At 38.7% G+C, this 9,134-nt stretch overlaps 1 long non-coding RNA gene across 1 annotated transcript; it reads right to left on the reverse strand.

Moving 5' to 3' along the window:
• Positions 1-243: 243 nt before the first annotated feature.
• On the reverse strand, positions 244-6,618 carry LOC148151874 (uncharacterized). The gene is made up of 3 exons (XR_015759013.1): positions 6,445-6,618; positions 3,814-3,909; positions 244-910 (listed from the first exon to the last, which is right to left on the reverse strand). It is a non-coding gene; the product is annotated as an uncharacterized LOC148151874 (long non-coding RNA).
• Positions 6,619-9,134: the final 2,516 nt, after the last annotated feature.

Here is a 9,134-nt window from a genome sequence, read left to right on the forward strand (position 1 = left end):
AATGCCATTTTTGTCTGTTCACAGTTCCATAAAGGATGTTGAGCATTTTTGTTCTAATTTAAGAGTTAAACATGAATTTTGATTGTCATAGCAGATATTACAGATTTTTTGCTCAGGGAATATCAGAAATGCTGGTGTGCAGACTATGTAGGAAGCGGACTGTGACCTTGCTTATCGATTGTAATGGATTGTTGATACAAATAATTTTGATAAGACAAACAAAATACACTGAAACAATTAATGATGCATTATTTTTATATTTTTAAAATTTCAGTATGGCTACATGTCTTTAACAGTGACCAGATGTACATGTTTCTATGTGAACTAAAGAATAATATTGATGAAATTTCGCACTCAGCACAGAACTTCTTCCAGAATTTGTGGAAACTGGGGACAGAGGTCATCCTGCTGGATCTGCTGACCTTTGCAGTCTGATTCCCAAAATCTTGACAGATTAAAGGTTTTTGTCAGGAATGCAGAATCATGAAATTTATTCTTCTGTTATTAAATCTGACTGACTCTGAATAACTGCATACAGTCTTTGACCTATAATGTGTAACTTCTATTGCAGATATACAGTTGGTGTCATTTTACCTTCAGCAGAAACTTGAGAGATCCCTAATGCTACAGGGCATACTACAACATTTGTGAATCACTGCAATTTGTTTTATCGTCAAGCTTGGATGGATGGACCTTTTTGGTACAGTAGCCATCATGTCATCTCTCCCATTTTCAGAGCGAACTTTGTGAACAGTTTTTGGTATTTGCTTTTTCCGGCTGTGTTCAGTGCTAAACAGTTGATGCTTAGTACACAAACGTTGTTCGTTTCTGGCTTTATCATGCAATTTCTGAACTTTCTTCATTTTCATCTCCCTGGAATGGTTATCAACACCTGAGGGCTGGCTGGAATCTGGATCAGAAATATAACTTCATTTATAAAGTCTAAAAGATTATAAAGTCTGATTTGACTGTATATATTTGGAAAGTGGTAAATTTTGTGTAAAAGCCGATCCCTGAAATTTGACCAAAAATCATTCATTTTGCAAAAATCTTATGTATGAGTTGACTCTTGGTTTGTTGCTAAAAAAAATCCAAACTTATTATATTTGCCTCATGCTTGCCACTGAGGTCCAACTTGTCCTGACACAGAGCTATGAATAGAATCATGGAACAGCAGAGCATTGAAAACAACTGTTCATTTCCTCATGTCTGACCAGCTCAATACTTGATGTCAAAATACATTTGGCTCTTTTAGTTCTACCTTTTGGGGATGAGATTGGTGAGAACGATCTCTAACATGGTAACATGAAGTGACAGGAGAATGTGGATTTTAGCCCCTCGACCATTGTATGTGTAAAAATGAAATGCCTATTTTTTGATGAAATGTTTAGTCTTAGAAAACTGACTACAGTATGTTATTTTACCTATGCCCTAATTGCACATTGCTACAGTATATCTCAGTTTGTACTTTGTGATTTCCACAGGCTGAACACTTCAATTTAATAATTGTGGCAGAGAAGGTGGGCACTAACAGTTGTGAACTATGCCAACTAGTACTGTATCTGGTAGAATATTTGAGCATGGAATATAAAAAGTAAATAAATGGCATGGTCTGCATCATGGAAATGACAAAATATTTTAAAAAATAACAGTGAATGGATCAATTTTTCGACTTTATGTAAAATGTATAGACGAGGGCATTTATGCTTTTCGTACATTCATTGGACATGACTGTCACTGGCTAGGCCAGCATTTATTTCCTTTCTCAAATTATCCAGAAGGCAGTTAAGTGCCAACTATACCTTGCTGTGGATTTGGAATTCCATATAGATCAGACCAGGTAAGGATGGCAGATTTTATTCCTTAGCCAGTGGACCAGATGGGTTTCTATGGAAGGTTAGACCAGCTTTTTAATTCCAGATGTTATATTAGATTCAATCCTCACCTTCTACCAAATGCATATTCCCAGTACATGAACCAGGAATTCTGGATTACTGTAGTGCTATTACTGCTACACCACTGCTCCTACTATCAATCAGAAGTTATTTAATCCTGATTCCGATAGGAAACTATTATAATCTTACAGACCATCTGCTTTTGTTTTGTCCTGCAAGGGATATTGTGGCAATGTTAACAGATGAATAATCAGAGGCCTGGATGAAATCTTAAGAGAAATGAATTAAAATCCCACTCAGTTTAATACATTACTTTCATTGAGAATGACCATAAAATTGCTGAATTGCCATAAAATCATATCTGGTTCACAAATGGCTCTTGGCGGGGTGGGGGGGGGGGGGAAGCCTGTCTTCCTTCCCCTTGGGCTAGCCTATTTGCGACTCAAGACCCACAATATTGACTTGGTTACATATTTTGTTTCCCTTTCTTACTTGAAATTGACTCTTTCCAAGTCCTCTTTCTGCACTCCTTTTAAATGATGAATATCATGAAGAAGAGAGTTAGAGTTTCAGCTAAAATTTTAAGTGGACTGGTATGAGTCTTCTGGCATTTACCTCTACAACAAAGCACCAGAGCATGTGCAAGAAATATCATTGACTAATTTTGCTATTGGGATCCCTTGTAAAAGGGTAAATCTGCCCTGTCACTGACTCAAAATCAATTACAACCAACCAGCAGTAGTTTGAGAACGCTGCCAGTTGTGCGTCGATGTAAAGCCTGTTTCGCTGGAGACCAAACCCTACATTAACAAAATATCTATGGTCTTGTGACAGCTCTCTGCTTCATTCTTTATCCCTGTATATTTCCAATATCAACAAAATCAGCTTTCCTGGACTTGGAATTTTCAACTTCTTTGTCCCTCTAACATGAGTAATAGTGGCATTAATAAATTTTGTTGAATTGTGTTAACTACCTGCTTGGCTGTAGGGTTTAACCACATACTGTTACATGGTAACCATGTATGTTCTGCAGATCTGAGAACCCATCCTGTTTGGCAATAATCAATTGCTTCCCCATAATATTAAATGGATTGAGATCGCACATCAATTTACACTACCTTCGATGCAGGTATAATCTTCATGTAAAGTTGTCTTTTTTGTATGTGACATTGGAGTTACAGAACAAATGCATTGGGCTCATCAGTTTTGGAAATGTTTGGCTGAAAAATGATCTTTCTTTCATTTGTGTCTTTCCTTTCCCTTATTAAATTACGAAGAACTGTGTACTTTGCTCCAAATCATTAATTCTCTGTGGTGTCCTTGCTTGAATTGATGTGAAAAGGGAGTTGAGGGTTATCAAATCAGCCATCATCTCATTGAATAGTGGAGTGGACTCGATGAGCCAACTGTCCTACTTCTGTTGCTATGTCTTATGGGTTAAAATGCAGTAGTGAGAAAATATATACTCTATTTTTAGTTCAGAAACACAGATGATGTACAACAGCCAGCTCAAACCTCAAGATACATATCAGCAGAGATGCCTTACAAAACCCTGCACAACCATTAGCAAGATAGATGTCTGCTACCCTGCTATCGTGCCAAGTGTCAAGGTACTGGTTATGGTCAATCAGCTACATTGTACACATGCCTAATGGCATAAGACTTTCAAAAATGAGCTCTCTACTTTGTCAAGCTTTGTCACTGCAAGAAGTTATTGTGAAAGCAGACAAAATGCTAAAGTTGCCCTTAAAACCTCCCTGAAAAGGTGCAACATCCTCATTGATTCATTGAAAATTCCTGCTTTAAATTACCCAAACTTTAGTAGAAGCACCTGCAAAGGTGCTGACCATTGCAAGTATCTTCAACAGGTCCAGGTAGAGACCCAAACATCCAACCCACCCGCCTTTTCAAATACTACCTGCCCCACTTGCAGATCCAGCACTGGACTGTTTCAACACCTCAGCATCCACAGCTCCAGAGGGGAAGAAAGCTGTCCTTGCACTCAAGGAACTGTCTAAAAAAAAGAAGAGAAAAAAGAAGATGATAAGCATTGAGTTGAGTGTCACTGTGCCTCATCCTTCCGAATTAAAATTCTCTTGTGGCATTTGAAATTGGCAATATATCAGCACCGAGACCAGTGTTAAACAACTTGGTTGTAGCAAGAATATTATGTGATGTCATTATCAGTGATGCAAAAGCAAATCACTGGAAATATTGCATTCTTTTTGCTGTTTGATGCCTTATGACAAGAATCACTTCCAATTTCTTCCCCAGCATACCATGCACTGAGCCAACTGCATGTGACAAATGTCAAATATATTAAGTGGGAGCAGGACATCAATGATTGACTCACTCTGACAGTTTAAGTACGGAATTCTAATCATTGTCTATTGTTTAACTGGCTATGTGTGTCTGAGGGAGTTCTCCAACAGTGATGGTGCTAGGTATGTTCAGCTGAGACAGGCAATGCTGCAGGATGGTCAGGGAGTAGTGACCCTGTATCCCTGTGCTGCCAAGATAACATGCGTTGCAAGACAATGTTGCTGCCATGTGAATACTCAGTGACAAGTTGCAGATAAATCTCCCTCCCTCACAAGTCACACCCCTTCCTTACCTGTTGCGAGTTCCTTCACAGCCATTCTCCTCAACATTGAGCACTATCCATGTATTTTAAAATTGGAATTACAGCAAGTGACTCTCAGTCTCAGTGTTAATGTGCCACTGAGATACCCAATATCACCTTCACCTTTCTAGGTGCCCATCCTGTCAACCCCACAAACTTCATACTTCCACCCTACTTTAGCCAAGCCATGTGTATTTGACTAAGACTATCCACCTGTCCTGCTCTTTCTCTAGCCTCCTTCTTCCATATTTTCTGCAAACTGAGGCAACAGGATAATTGTGGCCCACCTATGGGTCTGGAGTCACATGTGGGCCAGACTGAGTGAGGGTGACAGATTTGTGAATCAAATGGATTTTTACAAAAGAAAATTACTGAAAATATATTTTAATTCCTGATTTATTCACTCAATTTAAATTCTACCAGATATCACAGATCTGTACCTAGAGAATTAGCTTAAGCCTCTGAATTACTGGTCCAATCCCATTATCACTATGTCACCACCTCCTACTTCTGACATTGATCTCAATGGCTATGTTATCCCACTTCTTTTTCTATCAAATCTCTGGAAGGACTCCTGATTCCCTACAGATCTGGTACACCTATCCAACTTTGCAGACATTCATTGGTCTGTTCAAAAACCTTTACTGTAATTCATGTTTGTTATTGAACTGAGAACAGATCCATTACAACTTCCTGATACAGCCAACATGCTCCATATTGCTCCCCTTTAAAAAACGTTAGACTAGCTTTAAGCAAAAAATGATTTTGACCCACAGGGGATGCAGCCAATGAAAAGCATAGACAGCGCTGGCTGTGTGCACAAGTCATTACCTAATTGCATTTCAATTAACGGCCACTGGTTAATCATATAATGCAACTTTTTTCTGTAGTAGTAAGTCTAAGTGATTATTATTTAGGGTAATCAAAGTGAATTGATTGCCTGTTGAGAAAGAAACAACGGTAACATCCTGTTAATGTGGACAAATACATTTTCAAATTATGCTGCAAGAAATGTTTGATAGTTATTTAGTGGCATAATATTCTGAAAGCAGCCACCGTTTTTTGAAGGTTTTTGTCTTGCATTCATCAGAACATTTAACATCCATTCATGCTGATTGACAGATAACAGTCAGGCTGTATTATATTTTTGAAATGCTTGTTGGGGAGCATGGAAATGGCAAAGGCTGTCAAGTCAGCTGAGTTTTACAGCAGAATCCACAAGGTCTGAGATTGAGGAAAGATTATGAGCAAGGTGGAATGTTGCAAAGTAAGTAAAAATTACAAAGGTGTTTGCCTCCTCATCACCACAATGTTGAGACAAGAGCCTGGAAACATCAGAGGGAAAAGCATTCAGTACAAGGCCCTCATCTCCATTGTGGTCTTCTGTGTCGTTAGTTGGCAGCTTTGGGAGTGGCAGGAACTGAGGTGGATAAAAAGAAAATCACCCAAGACATCTCCTGATTTGAGACATGCACAAGGCCAATACCAACAGGAGTCATTGACCAATGGTCAGGGACAGAAACTTATTCATTTATTTCCCTCCCTTTACAAGGTTACTGAGGTCAATCATACCTCACTAACTAGCTGAGATCAACTAACTCAGCACTTACACAATATTGAACCTGGAATCTTCTGATCTATGGGATTTAATCCTAGATCTACCAACCCTTCCATTGGGATGTTAATTACCCTATACTTAGGTGTAACATTTCACCTTCCATTGCCTTCAGTAGATATTCTTGTACCAACCTTTATATGTCTAAATGCAGTTTTTTAAAAATGATAACTAAGTTAATATAGTCACTGCATTCCTGGTGTAGTGATAAATAAATTCACATCACATTTCACATAGAGTGACAGCCAAGCACATAACTTCTTAGCTTGTTCCTTAACTCCAGTCATAAGAAAAAAAACTTCAATACTCACAATATTGATGGTTAAGGAGACTTCTCCAGGTCAAGGACAAACGATCACACATCGTTCCCAATTTTTTAACCAATTCTGTGCCACAAGCTTTCTTGTCTCCACTATTAGTATTCATAGAATCTGCATAGAAGGGCAGCAATAGCCCAGCCACCAGGATGACTGCAAGACTCTTCATTTCAATTCCCATTGCTGAGGATCTTTTTGTTGCTTCAGTTTCTGACTGTTACGTTCATCTGATCCTTCACTCTTTATAGCAGTTTGTCCCCTTACCTGTAGTTCATTATCATTGTTTCTTATTAACTTTTGTCCCTTTTTCTATTGACTCGGAAATTTCTTCAAAATCTCAAATCCATAATGTCCTAACCAAATGTAACTACAACTCTTTCTTCGATTAATGTTTACTCTAACTAGATGTAGTCTGTAACTGATATCAAAGAGCTCTATATGGATCACTTGTGGGTGAACCATTGGATGCACTTTTGGTAATTCCTGAAATATCTTTCTATTATCCCTAGTAATTTCTATTAGTTCATACTGGCATTTAATTTATTTCTAGAATATTCTGTTATTGACTATAGTATACAGTTACATTAACTAACTTCATTTCTTACAAAAAAAATTAAAAATGGGGAGATAAATGAATATTGAAATGAAAAAAATCAAGCATTAGAGCAGACATTGGAGCAGACTACAACGAAAGAGAGAACAGATTACTTTCTGTTCTACACAGGAAAACATTTTGAGAAAATGCCAGGCTTTTATAAAAAAAAAGTCAATCATACCAATTTGGTTCAATCTTGAAGTTTCCATTACACAGCTTATTCTTTCAAGGTTTATAACTCACCTGCAAAACTGAATGGTGTTTTGATCTTGGATGGGAATGGTACATTTAAGACAGATCCCACAGATTTCTCAATCAGCTTCCAGATGGTAGTGACATTGTAAGTCATCAATTCTCACATCAGCCATTTTGGGCAGGGCTTATGCCCTGCTCCTCGGATGCTGCTTGACCTGCTGTGCTTTTCTAGAACCACAGCATCTGCTGTCCTCACTTTCTCCTCACGTAAGCCAAGTTTCCTTTACAAAAATCCCAGTTCTTTGGTTATGAACGTCCACCTTCAGGCTGAACTCAACATTGATTCATGTGCACAATTCCAGCTCTTTTGCAGACATTTAGATCCATTAAGCTAAAGCTAGTTTTTGGTCTCATTGAACTCCAAATTTCTCACCTCACAAAGCAAATACTGATTGTGGGCTTCCTTCACCTACCTACTCTAAGCGACCAAATGACTCCTAGGACTTTCTGAGCTTCCAGCTCCTCTCACCTATCACTGCAGATATGCTGTCGGGAGACAACTTCTACTTCTCCTCTTTCTCCAATGCTCAGGTACCCACAGCTGTCTCATTTCCTGTATCACTTTAACATTGCACATTTGGATTATGCCATCTGCACTCATTCTTCACACTACTCTGCATTAAATTTAATCTGTCATGATATCACTACCATCTGGAAGCTGATTGAGAAATCTGTGGGATCTGTCTTAAATGTACTATTCCCATCCAAGATCAAAACACCATTCAGTTTTGCATGGGCGGCACGGTAGCACAGTGGTTAGCACTGCTGCTTCACAGCGCCAGAGACCCGGGTTCAATTCCCGCCTCAGGCGACTCTCTGTGTGGAGTTTGCACATTCTCCCCGTGTCTGCGTGGGTTTCCTCCGGGTGCTCCGGTTTCCTCCCACAATCCAAAAATGTGCAGGTTAGGTGAATTGGCTATGCTAAATTGCCCGTAGTGTTAGGTGAAGGGGTAAATGTAGGAGAATGGGTCTGGGTGGGTTACGCTTCGGCGGGTCGGTGTGGACTTGTTGGGCCGAAGGGCCTGTTTCCACACTGTAAGTAATCTAATCTAATCTCTTAATGACTTACACTGGGGTGAACATATCAAAATTTCAAATTCACAGATGATGTAAAACTTGGAAGTCTGGCAAAAGGTGAGGAGGTAGCAACAGACTTCAATAGGAGATTGACACAGCCTGTTTATCCTGCCCATTGTTCAAGCTTTTGTTCATTTCTATATCTTTCTCACCACCAATATTAAACTGACTGACCTGTAGTTACTGGGTTTATCCTTACACTCTTGTTTTGACCAAATATGTAACATTTGACATTCTTTAGTCCTTTCTCAACTCCTTTGCAACTATGGAGGTTGCAAAAGTATGGCTCATCCCTTCACATTTTAGCATCCTTGGATGGGTCCCATTCAGTCCTAGTGATTTATAAAATTTAAGTACAATTAGCATTTCCATCCACTGAGCTGATTTGACCCTCTTTTTTTATAACTCTGTGAGCATTTTCTTTGTTAGTAAAAATAGATGCAAAGTAGTTGTTTAATACCTCATCCACGCCCTCTGCACAAAGCATCCATCCTGAAGCTGGTCCATAATTGATCCCACCCAGAGGTTATTTGTTTGCCAATAGAAGACTGTTGGATTCCTATTTAAATTAGCTTCCATCTCTTCAAATGCTCACTCTATGTTCCTTGTGGAGCAATTTCCTTTAGTTTCTCTTTGCAATTCCTTTTGAACTTCTTTCCTTTTTCTTTCTGTAAATGATCTGATTCTACTTCTATTATCAGCCTAACATATGTCATACAAAAGCTTTTTCTGTTTCAACTTACTCCCCACTATTATA

The sequence above is a fragment of the Chiloscyllium plagiosum genome, unplaced genomic scaffold (genome assembly GCF_037043375.1).
Source record: "Chiloscyllium plagiosum isolate Xiang-an unplaced genomic scaffold, Cpla_swu_hap1 HiC_scaffold_2, whole genome shotgun sequence".
Lineage (NCBI taxonomy): Eukaryota > Metazoa > Chordata > Chondrichthyes > Orectolobiformes > Hemiscylliidae > Chiloscyllium > Chiloscyllium plagiosum.